The sequence below is a fragment of the Neofelis nebulosa genome, chromosome 8 (genome assembly GCF_028018385.1).
Source record: "Neofelis nebulosa isolate mNeoNeb1 chromosome 8, mNeoNeb1.pri, whole genome shotgun sequence".
NCBI lineage: Eukaryota > Metazoa > Chordata > Mammalia > Carnivora > Felidae > Neofelis > Neofelis nebulosa.
This window is the reverse complement of record NC_080789.1, coordinates 92,827,290-92,838,013: the sequence shown is the minus strand read 5'-3', so window position 1 is coordinate 92,838,013 and position 10,724 is coordinate 92,827,290. Positions and strand designations below refer to the sequence as shown.

Genomic DNA, 10,724 nt, shown 5'->3' with positions numbered 1-10,724 from the left:
AGTTTTCCCAACACCATTTGTTTAAAACTGTCTTTTTTCCATTGAATATTCTTTCCTGCTTTGTCAAAGATTAATTGACTATATTACTTTTCCTTCAGATGCTTCATTTTGAAGAATCTGGAAGACATCCTTTACTATGTACTGGTGCCATATCCATACTATGAGTATGAGTATTATGACCTCAGGTACAGAGGTATTACCAAAATGGAGGTAGAAACTTGGGAGTGGGCCAGTGGTAAGAAGTGATGCTGGACAGCTTTCTGAGGCAGACTTGGAATGAATTAGAAGGCAATCCATCCAGAAAAATAGCATTATGGATTCCTACCATCTTCTGGGTTCTAAATGTTTATGATAGGCTAACAATGACATTGTTCTGAATCTGGTAATAGACTTGACTCATGTGCCTTTCCAAGTACTTACTGAGGTCTTACACTTAGGTAAAGAACAAAACTCTACAAAATGTTTATAGGGTTGGATGACTTGAAAAATATTTGTAGTTTTTGTAACTCAATGTTTGATATATTTTCAGTATTAATTTTTCTAGTTAAAGTCATATAATCAATCAACCACACACCAACCAACCACACCATAAAAACTAGATGCTATCTTACATTGCAAAGATAATAGTCTCTGAACTAAAATGGTGAGGTAGGGACTGGGGAGGTTGTGGAGATTTCATTAGGAGGCTGATCAGATTAGTGAAGAACATCAAAAGTATACTGACTGAAGAATGAATGCGAAGAGAAAATGGTTAAATATTTGAAAGTTTGTCATGTAGAAAAGAATACAGAATTTTTCTTTGCAGCCCTCATGCTAGAAACAAAGCCAATGGGTAGAAATTACAGTGTGGGAGGTTTGGGCTTAACCCATTATGTTATGTGGGCTTTCAGACATTTTGCTTCTGCTGGAGTATTTCTGGGGAAGAGGGAGAACTCACCTCACCATAGGGTAGCTCAATCTTCAATGAATGGATCTAATTATTAACAGGGAGTACTGGTTCATAGTTAAGAGACTAGACTGTAGAGTTTGAATTCTGTCTGTCATGTACTGCTAGCTACATGACTTCGGACATGTTGCTTAACCTGAAGCTCATTTCCCCCAACTTTCGAATTGCACTTACCTTATAATATTTTTGTGAAGAACTAATTCACAGATGGTACTTAGAACAGGATCTAGCACTTAGTAAATGTATGTTAAATGGTAGCTACTAGTTACAATTATTACCTTTCTGGGGAACTGAGGTGGAGATTTCTGTGTGAAGTAGGAGGCTGGACAAGATGATCTCTACAATTTCTTCCAATCCTGTATTTCATAGATTCACCATAGTGGGGAAACAACCTTCTTTTTAGAGGTTTACAGATCATTGGAAAGTGACATCCGGCCTTGAAATGGAATTCTCTTCCATGAAGATTTTGAAATCATAAGTCTCACGTGGGTCTGATTTCACATGACTCTTCAGGCTAAAATACTTACAGATGAGGTTGGCTTTTCTCTCCAACAAGTCCTTTGTCCATTGTTCCTGGGTTACTTTTCATGTGTGCTATTCTCAGTGAGAAAAAGAGTGGGACACAATACCTTTTTGTTGTTGTTGTTTCCCAAGCATTGTACAAAAAAGCATAGCTACATGCAATGACAGTTTATTAGAATATATTGACTAACAGTCTAAAATAAAGAAATCTCCACTCAACTATGACTTAGTAAATACTTGTAGGATGCATGCTGACATGAACATTGTGCAAAGCATTGGAAACCTACTCCTCATTTAAAGTCCGAGTTAAATACTAAAAACAAAACAAAACAAAACAAAACCCAATCCAGAAATGTATCATTACCCATTGTTGTATAACAAAGCACCCTCAAATTAATGATTTGTTTTGTACTCAGTCAGGCAGTTCTTCTTGTGTCAGTTGGGGTTAGCTTTATCTTGGCTAGGAAGCTCTGCTTCTGGATGTAGTTGGACTGTCGACAGGAGTTATGGGTGACAGAGTCACATATCTCTCATTTTACATCAGACCAGCCTGGGCTTTCAGCTCTGCAGAATCAGAGTTCATGAGAAGGACCTCCAGAGCCTAGGCTTAGAACTGACACATCATTCTTTTCACCAGACTCTGTTGACCAAATCAAATCACAAGCCCGGCCCAGATTCAAGACATGGAGAAACAGATTCCACCACTTCATGGGAAGATCTGCAAATTCACATCGCAAAGGGCATAGATACGAGCGAAGCCAATGATTGGGGCCATCAGTGCATTCGGTCCACCAGAAGATGCCATCATCAAATAGATAAGAAATGCTCATATAACATGACCTGTTATAGAGTCAGACACTGCAAGACATTGTAAGAGATTAGCCATATTCACTGTACAAAGCTTCTCGGAAGCAATGGAAAGGTAAGTCACACTGGGGCTCTTCCAGTCTGATTGTTTTTTTACTCATACAGTGCTTCCGAGAGATGTCCAAGAAGCTGACAAATATATAAAAATTTTAAAACAGCAGATGATATCAACTGTAGAATTATAGTGCCCAGAGTAATTTAACCAGAGGTGCCAGAGTAAATAGCCAGCAATGTGAATGTTCTAGAGGTGTGCCGATTAATTATATAGCGTGAGAACCAGGGACCTCTGTTTACAGACAAAGAGTTAAACTCTCACAGTAGCACTAGAGAAGACTTTTGAATTAATGGCTAATTTCAAACAAAGCATTTAATGTCACCACTTGAAATGTTTCAGTAATAATTCAAATGGTTTAATTCTAAGCCACTTATGATTAAATTTCAAATATGCTAAGGTATTATTAGACATTTATGGGAAAAATCATTTTTCCCCTGCAAATTAAATGTTCTTCTGTGACAACGATTCAAGTTATGATGGGGGGGTTCTTGTTTCCTTTTAATTATAGCCCAAACACTTACATGGATAAAGCGGCAGGACGATCACTATTTCATTTCGGAGCCATTATTACTGAAATGCAAAATATCTCAATATCTCTCCCTCTCCCCCTCCCCCTCGGTTTTCTTTTTAATCCCATAAAAGCATCTGTCTTTGATTTCAAGTGGAGTACCTGCTGTGCAGGATGCAATGCAAATCCAATTTGTGTGTAACACAACCAAATGGGCTGGAATGAACTCTGCATTTTAAAGATGTTTTTGTTTAATCATTGCCATCACTCGCCTTTAATGAATGCATAATCAAGTTAAACTTCAGGCAAGAAATGGAATGGCTCTTCTTAAAACAGAGAAAGCAAATTCCTGTGATAGCCCTCCTTGCTGATCTGCCTCCTATTCCTGTGTCGGCAGGAAAAAAAAAAATAAGGAAAGATCTTCAAATGCATATGATGGCGCACTGTGGAGAACCATGGCGTGAGCGGCAGCGCCGCTCATTGGCTCATTTTTTCTGCTGTCTTCAGAAAGCATTATAATTACTGTTTAGAGCAGAAAATGAGATGTAAGATTCCTGGGTTCGCATTTCATCCTCCCCTTTTCTACATCTCACAGAAATAGGAGGGAAAATAAAGTACTTTGGGAGTTTAGAGGTAGGATCTGGGGCATTTCTGTGCCACGCGTCATCCAGCCTAAATGTTGGCATATAATTAACTAAGTACAGAGTTTCTTTGTGTTAGTGACACTTTGGGTGGTTGTTTCTTCTGGAAGGAGAGAATCAGCTACAAAAACCTCAAGGTGTCAGATGACTTTTGCCTGGTCATAACACTGGATGAACAGATCAATTACAAACAACGAAATGGTATGAGGAAATTTTCACTCGTTTCACAGATGGGAAAGCCAGACTTGAAGTGTGCATTGACTAATGTGGGTTCAGATGATTTGTAAGTGAGAGAATCAGAGCTGGAACACTGGTCTCTTGATGTTCGTCCTTCCAAGCAACCCCAGAATATAACACTATGTTACTACAAAACAGATGACAGAGTTCAAAAGGGGAATACCGGGGAGAATCATTAGGTGATCAACTGTGTACATGAGCTTTGTATTCAAGGTAAATGTGAGTGACGTATGGTTAAACACAGTGTATGTATGTATATTTTTTGGTTGTCAAACAACAATCTAGAGATTTATGAGGATGCCAGAATGCAGGATTTCATTTCTTCTGATTACTTTTAATGGATAAAAATCAGGATTGGTTTTATTTATAGCTGAGATTCTACGTGGTAGGATTTACAAAACTCTGAGGTGGACAGCTTGAACACCTGCCATTATGTTTGAAATTTCAACTTTGCAAGTTATTTTTATAGATAAGGCATTGTCTTCTGTTAGGGAAAAATTCTTTGGGAATAGTAACACTGTGAACTAGCATCTCTGCCTTTTACCCTTAAATTACCAAAGATGCATTGATTTCCTTTCTTCTTAGGAGCATCTCACCTGGAGCAGGGTCCTGCGATGGTATACCATGGTTTGTTGATGATTGATGGAAAAGTTAAGGAAGGTTGGAGAACAGCTTACAGACCTGCAGTGACTATTGTAGAAAGCCAGGACATGGACCAGGACTGAGGAAGCCTCAAAGCTAGATGCACCCATATGCAACTTTTTTGAGGGTGACTTCTGCTGAGTTAAGCAGCTTGGGGGACAGTTATAACAATGCACGATCCAAAGATTCCATCTTAGGAATTCACTTGTACTTGTCCTTGATCTGTACACCTTGTCCTCCACCTTTACCTGTTCTATTCAGATAAGAATATGAATGTTGAGTTTTAAGTGGGTTTAAAATTTTCCACGTGATGGGAAGAAAAATTACAAGCATAATAATTAAACTGCATTCTAGGAGAACAATATTATTTGGTATTTTTTATCGGCCAAACTCTTTCATCTCATGTCAGGACAACGCCAAGTAACTTTCAATAATATTATTCTAGCGAGGTTAAAAGACACATGTGTTCTTTCCTCTCTGAAAAAATTTCAATTCCCAAATTGCACTAGTTGGTCAATGAGACCTCTTGATCCCTCCAACTTTTTAATTTTTCTTCTGACTGCCAAAAAGAAGACTTCGTCAGTATAGGTATACCATGCATACCCCGAGGCCAGAAGGCCATCCATGGAAATGGACTGAGTCAAACAGTTTCTTATGTTCGGAATCTTTTTTATTTTTTGGAAGTTAACGTAATCATGTACTTTGGCTTAATGTGGTAGATAATTTGGGCGGTGGCCTATGACCCAGGTATACAAAACTAAATTTATTTGGGGGAAATATACAAGTAGCTGGCTACCAAAGGATTCCATTCATAATAGCTTAAAAATTGTTAAAACCAGAAATCTTTTAACAGTCTTTGCAGCACAAGAGCTTATATCAAATTCATCATAACATGTCGTTGTAGTGATAATTCAGTTGTTATCAACGTAGGTGGCCACTGGATGTCCCCAGTCCTCCTCAAATGCAGCCAAGGCATCACTTAACTGGCAGTTATAAAAACAATGTATTTTGCAGGGAACCTTTAGAAAGATCCTGCAAGAGTTCTGGTGTGCTTAGTAGCATTGTTTGCCCCAGGCAACAGCAAGGTGGACTAGAAATGGTGACTTAAGAGACTGAGTTGAGTAGAAGGAATTCTTTGGGTCATGTCACTCTGTGTCATGCATATTTACTTCCATATCCTCTCCAATGACTTGTTTTTCTAAAAAGCTTTAAAAAGGAAGTAAGTCTATGGATACTTCTATTATAATTCCTGCAGGTGAAACAAGTATGACTTGGGAAGGGTGAGAACATGGGGGCATGCCCACCTTGCAAAATACATGAAAAACTGCCTCATGGGAGTGCAAGATATAAAGCATATGAGATTCTTTGGCACGCTAGAAACTCTAAATTTTGATCACTCATTTATTCGGAGCAGTTGTACTTAACCAGGTAATAGCTATGGGACAACTGCCTGAACTTTAAATTTGGAGTTAGGAGACCAGGATTTGAATCTTATTTCTATTACTTACTAGCTCAATGACATTAGACAAGTATGCTTTATTTTTCTGAACGCCAGGATTTTGTTTGTAAAATGGAGATAATAGTACTGTCCTCAGATTTGTTGAGAAGCTTAAATGATATGTTATATATATGAAGGAGCCTAGGACATGGTGGTTACAGAATAAATGTCAAATATATTAGAAATTTGAGATGCAATTGAAAGTTAAAAAGGGACTTTAAATCTTCAAAAGATCTAGGTTGAGTTAAAATGGAAAACAGAAGGATTTAGTTTTACTTACAATACATTTTATTATCTACTTGGAATTAATGAAAATTTGTTTAACCACATCAGCTCTCCCTTTAAAGTGTCAGGGAAGGAGAATCATGCAAACTACTTAATGTTTCACCTAGAAAAAGTCCTTGGAAAGTAGAACCCTCTTTTTAAAAAAGTGCTGTAGATACTTAGTTAATTCTTAGGATTCTATAGAGAGAGAAGGGGAGTGAAAATGAAATGAGTTTTTTTTTTTAACGGTAAGAAGCTGAAGCACAGAATGCTGTGCAAAATTGAGGCATGCTTTTGCACCATTAATCACACGACTGTGTCAAAGTCAAATTGAGGGAATGAAGTGCGGTAGAATTTATGAACGTTTGTTCTGGAACCACGGTCTGAAACGTCCAGAGAATACTATGGAACATCGGGAACTTTCCTCTCTGAACTGGGTTTGGAAAGGCTCCCCCAACGAAGTCCCATTTCTCTAATTCCATTCTACCACCAGACTATTTTATTTTCGTTTAGGGAAAACAATAAAACTTGCTTGTAACTAAAGAGCAGTCCTGGCACACGGTTCCTGCTGGGAAAACAGTATCAGAGCTCATCTACTGGGAGACACTTTCTTGTGCTCACTTCCAAGCACTGACTAGCAGGCTACTAATTAGGATTTCTCAAAGGAGGAAATGGACTCTTTTTTGTTTTGTTTTGTTTTGTTATATATTCTCTACAATAGTACCAGCGTTTCTATGTAGTGAAGCAAAAAAAAAAAAAAAAAAAATCCGATAGTATTTCGGGCATTGGCAGCTTAAGTAAAAGTTATTTCAGAGATACTGTCTGATTTGAATGACTGAGAGTAAGATTCAAGGGCTTTTATTAACTTTGGCTTGGTTGAAAGTGCTTCTGAACTGCTGAGAGGTTCGCTAGTTCAGGAGTTAGGCGGATGAAGAAATACTACTACCCAGGGTTTACCGCCAAGATGTAACTTTGTAAATTGGCTTTGTTTAGCCCTTTGAGAGCTTTTACTGACCATATTTATAAAAATCCACCCACAATGTAACTATACGAGATGCTCAAGATCTTTGGACCTAAGCCCCAGACATGAATTAGCCAAGAACTGGGATAAGTCTTACTGATGGTTTTTTTCTTGTTTATTTTTTGGAAACTATGTCTTGATTATTAGTTGGGCATTGTGACTCATTCACGAAATACCCATGGAAAAAAAATATTGCCCATTGTGAATAAAAATGATGCCCTTGAAATTAGTTTTCCAGTTGGGGTTATAAGCTTGAGGTAGTAAGTTTGGGTAATAATCTATCCAGACTGTTTCCTGTGTCCCCATATTGTTTAGCTGTTTGTAGCTGGGAATTTTTTTATTCAGCTGGAATGCTGACTAAATAAGGAAAGGATAGAAGTAGAACCGCAGAGCAAAGTTGGCTCTTCTCTCTGAGAACTGAACTGCAGTCTAATTAGCTCTAACTAGCTGAGCTAACCAATCATAGATGCCTAAACTAAGCTCGAACTTTTGTATGTATCAGAATCATCTAAGGAGCTGTTTAAAGTACAGCTTTGGGCATCATCCTTCAAAATTGTAATTCAGCGGATCTATGGTAGGACCTAAGAATCTGCATTTTTAGTAAGTACTACTGGTGATTCATCCTCAGGTGGCTCTTGGGCCAAACTTCGAGGGCCTAAAATTCAAATGATACCCGAATCATTTGAATTCACTGGAAAACTAGTCAGGATGTAATAAAGAAACAAAGCTTTACCTTCCTCCTAAGAGAAGGGAGGTGATAAGGGACATGGCAACTGAGGGAGAAAGGGGGACATGGAGTTAAGGTAGTTGGTTAGATGTCTCTAGTATTGACTGTGAAAATCATACATCTTGGAAATGTATGACTTTCTATGGGAAATGACTACTACCCATTGTCTGGTTAGGACTGTGGACCACACATAGTTTGGATGGTAAAGGGGTCGAAGAGCATGAGCTCTGACACCAGCCTGTCTGAGTTTGACTCTTGGTTCTGCCACGTATTAGCTGTGTGACTTTGAGAAAGTTACTTACTCTCTTAATGTCTCCTTATCTGTAAAGTGGGAATAATAATATCTATGCCATAGAGCTGCTATGAGGAAGACATGGGAGAGTGTAAGTAAAAGCGTTCAGAACAGTGCCCAGAATTAAGGCCTGGCCCTTAGTCAGTGCCAGATAGAAGTTAGCTCTTACTACTCTTACTTCCAACTCAGTGCTTCTTTGGGAAGGAAAGGGGATGCAGGTGGAGCTGGGGAAATGAGGTTACTCAGAATAGAAGAAAAAAGTATAGAGTTTGTGAACTCTTAAATTGTGCCAAACCATTTTGTGACTAGATTTCAGTTATTTTAAGATATCTCTATCTTGTAAACTTGTCTGTGTTTGAACTACATTTGAAGTATTTGGGTTTTTTAAACTTTTTATTTTGCTTCTTGGCAAAGTCCGGTATGAAATAATTTTAACATTGATGTAAAGAAATTAATGCCCTACAGCTTTAGTTCTTGGGCTTGAGGGGGTCTCTGGAGTAAAATTTTACCTATATGTACTTATATGCTTTGGTGGATTCCAGGTAAGAAATTTTCCCCTATCAAATTCAGGGAGAGTACTAGGATGCCAGAAAGGTTAACAATAATCCTCTGAGAGTCAGCTTACCTGTGACTTCTTCCTCACCCCACTTTCTGTGACTCTAGATGAGTGGTTGTCAACCAAGCGTAGCTTTGCTCCCTCCGCCTGGTGGCAATATCTTGAGATAGTTTTGGTTTTACAAGTAGTGGGTGCTACTAGCATCCAGTGGGTAGAGACCAGGGATGCTACAAAATATCCTAACTGAATAGGACAGCCACTCACAACAAAGAATTATCCAATCTGAAGTGTCAGTAATGTCAAGGTTGAGAAACATTGTCTTAGAGTTAAGATCAACGGAAGCCCAGCTGGGGACTGGAGGCAGATCTGGTGGAGCTGGGTACTTAGTGAGAAGCAGCAGAGTTGAGGACAAGTTCGTTTCCTTTTGGGCTGTTCCTTTAACAATAGTATGGGCTTCCTGTCAGCACAATGCTAGATGCCAATGGCAGCTAATATTTGTTTATGTATAGAATGCTCCTGTCAACACTGTCTTTGGGTCTTTGGAGACTTGGTGCTATCCGGGTGCACTCCCGCCATGTTGTCTTACTGTTTACTCCGCTCATAGGTCAGGTGTTAGGATCACTAAAAATTTGGATGTTTGATTCAGAAGCAGGAAAGTTTAAATTTCTTTTTTATAGCATGGATTTTATCAGGGGAGACATTTCTCACTTGGGTAATGGAGTCCCTATAATAATTAGCACTGATTGAGATCCAGGTAGGAGCTTTAGTAGAAAGGCTGACAACTCAATCACTCATGGTGGTGACCTGGGGACTAGTCTCACAGGTCCTTGTTTAGTCTTATGAATGAAGAAGAGGGAGGCAGAATTGAATGAGATTATTATTAGTTTTCAGGAAGCATTACATTTGTTGTAAGCAGTTGGAAAACTATTTATCTGGGCTAAATGCCATGAGCCAAACACACACACACACACACACACACACACACACACACACACACACTTCTCTTAAGGAGAATCTGAGCTCTACCTAATTATACACAGAGATCAGAGGGTCAGCAGGATTATTCTTTGAATAATATATAGGTTCTGTTTAGTAGCCTGGGGACAAGATCACATGTGTCTCAGTTGGGTCCCTAGAGTGTTTTTGTGTGACTCTTACTTAACTTTTCTTCAGTTTCTCCATTATTAAAATGACCTAAGCCTTTATTGTTTTCTGTTCTGTGAAAACTCTCCCATACCTCTGCAGAACTACATTTTGAGGGGAGGCTAACATTAGAGAGAACTGTGAAGTTTAAAGAGACATGAGTTCATTAGCTTTCTAGAGTTCTATCCTGGTTTTCTGGGGGAAATAAAGTATGGGAGAGAAAGTCAATTTAGATGATGAGAACATTCCTTTTAGATGGATCACAGATGAGAAAAAATTCAGTGAAAAAAGCTTGAAAGAGCCAGGGTACCTGCTATGGAAAATAAGATGTAAGACTTTGGCTTTGTCATATAAAGCTAGGGAATAGATGCCAATCAAAGTTCACAGAATTTTGACAGTTTCTCTCTAACATTTCTCATGAGAGTACAGAATAAGAAGTCATCTGGATTGTATGAGGGCAAGTTTTCCATAATCTGGGACAAATGTGGTAGATGCCAAGGCTATAAGAGTGTCAGTAATCTTTGCCCTGTTGTTTTGTGATTTTTCCATGAGGAGACTAAAGAAAGAATTATCTGGATTCTAGCTCCAGCTTTGCCACTTGCTAGCTGGAAAAAAAAAAGGTTCTTCATATGCCAAGAAGAATCCCAAACAACTTTCTGTGACAGAAATTTCTGTGAGAAATAGAGTAACATTTCTGTAATCCATACCTCTGGGACTCCCCCAATTTTGAGCTTGGACCTTCTTTCGGCTGAATTCATCATCAGAATTAATCTACTGCTAGTGAGTTCCAAGCTTAAGTCCAAGC

At 38.6% G+C, this 10,724-nt stretch overlaps 1 long non-coding RNA gene across 1 annotated transcript; it reads left to right on the top strand.

The window, feature by feature from the left end:
* Positions 1 to 368: 368 nt before the first annotated feature.
* Positions 369 to 4,780, top strand: LOC131519931 (uncharacterized). Its single transcript, XR_009265881.1, has 3 exons — positions 369 to 437; positions 2,106 to 2,390; positions 4,362 to 4,780. It is a non-coding gene; the product is annotated as an uncharacterized LOC131519931 (long non-coding RNA).
* Positions 4,781 to 10,724: the final 5,944 nt, after the last annotated feature.